Source organism: Colobus angolensis, unplaced genomic scaffold (genome assembly GCF_000951035.1).
Source record: "Colobus angolensis palliatus isolate OR3802 unplaced genomic scaffold, Cang.pa_1.0 Scaffold554, whole genome shotgun sequence".
Lineage (NCBI taxonomy): Eukaryota > Metazoa > Chordata > Mammalia > Primates > Cercopithecidae > Colobus > Colobus angolensis.
In genome coordinates, this window is record NW_012119088.1 from 83647 (window position 1) to 85812 (window position 2166).

A 2166-nucleotide genomic window follows, 5' to 3' on the forward strand; every position below is an offset into this window, starting at 1 on the left:
AGTGTTTCACCATGTTGGCCAGGATGGTCTCAATCTCTTTACCTCAAGATCTGCCCACCTCGGCCTCCCAATAGTATTTTTTAAATTATCATGTATATATTTATAAGAGATATTGGTTTCCAGCATTATTTTTTCCATGTCTTTATCTGATTTGGGTGTCATGGTCATAATGGCCCTATTGAATAAGTTGGGAAGTGTTCTCTCCTCTTTTATTTTTGGAAGATGTTATGAAGAATTAAGGTTCATTCTTTATACTTGCTAGAAATTAACAGTGAAATCATCTGGGCCTGGACTTTTCTTTGTGAGGTTTTTGTTGTTACGTATTCAATCTCATCAAATGTTATAGGACTGTTCAGTTTTTCTAATCTTTCTTGAATCAATTTTGCAATATATGTCTTTATAAAAATTGTTCATTCTATCTAAGTTACTGTATTTTTGTAGTAACATCACCACTTTCATTCCAAATTTTGTAATCTGAATCATCTTACTATCTTATTTTTCAAAAAATCTGGTTTGGATTACTACCAATTTAATTTCATTAGTATACATAAATTTTGCTCCAATATAATTCGATTCCCTTTACCCTCCTTTGTCCTACCATTTGCCATACAAATGGGATCTTTATATTTCATAAGCCCATTCACAAAGTTTTATGATGATTGTTTTATTCAATTATCTTTGCATCAAAAATTTTTGCAGTTAAAAATCTATTATCCTATCTTTGATATATATTCATGTAGCTACCTTTACTGGTGCTCTTCACTTCTTTATGTGGATTTGAGTTACTGCCTAGGATTCTTTCATTGCAGCCTGAAGGATTCACTTTATTATTTACTGTAAGGAAGGTCTAGAAACATTAAATAATTTTAGTGTTGCTTGTTTTTTATCTAGATATGTCCTAATATCTTTTTCATTTTTAAAAATAGTTTTGCTGGATTTAAAATTCTTGTTGATCATCTTTCCATTTCAAAATTTATTATGTTGTTTCAATCTCTTTTAGCCTCCATAGTTTCTGATAAGGAGTCAGCTGTTAATTACATTGAGAATCTTTTGTATGAAGAAATTCTTTTTCTCTTATTGCTTTCGAGATTATTATTTTTTCCCTTTGGCTTTTGATCTTTCACAACTGTATGTATAGGTTTAGATATCTTTAAATTTATACTATTTAGAGTTCCTTTAGCAAATATGGTGTGTAGATTAATGCTTTTATCCATTTTAGGAAGTTTATGGCCATTAATTCTTCATTCTTTATGTTTCCCTTTCCCTTCTTCTTGGATTCACATTATTTATGATATGACATATTTTATATGGTTCTATAGATTCTGATGTTCTGTTCATTTTTCAGTGCATTACTTAGAGTACATACTCTCACTTGACCTCTTTTCAAGTTTACTGATGTTTCTCTTTTCTAGTTCAAATATGCTGTTGAGTCTCCCTAGGGATGAGCAAAATAAAAAATTAGTAAAGTTGTTCCTTTTTATTTACTGTACATTTTTATTTCAAAATTTCTATTTTCTAAAAATATCATTTTTATTTATTTACTCATATTTTATATTGGTGATTCATTATTCTCAAATATTATTTTAATTCTTTAGACATGTTTTCCTTTAGTTTAAAAGACGTATTTATAATTGCTGATTTAAAGTCTTTGCCTAGTAAATCCATCATTTGGACTTGTAAGGAACAATTAGTATTGACCATTTTATTCCTGTATTAGAGTTATAATTTCCCTTGTATTGGCCTGTCTTGTAAATTTTAATTGGATACTATCCATGTTTTTAAAATATGGAGTAGCAACTCTAGGAATCAGATTACTCCCCACAACCCCACCTCCCGGTGTTGGTTTCATTTCTATTTGTTTGTTTAGTGACTTTCATGAAAAAATTCTATAAAAGTTTGTATTCTTGTATTCTTCATGGTGTATGGCTGATGCTAAAGTCTCACCTCTATAGCTTAGTGAACAGCTAATATTTTGGGAAGAGATTTCCTTAAATACCTTAACCTAGTAATTGTTTCAGATTTTCTTTATGTGTTTTTGGATCATTCCTTCCGAAATGTTCTGTGGGTTTAAAAGTATTACTTAATTTTTACTTTCTCTTCACACAAAGCCTCAAAGTCAGCCAGTATTGAGAAATGAGGATCTTCTTGGATCTTTTCTAGGATGTA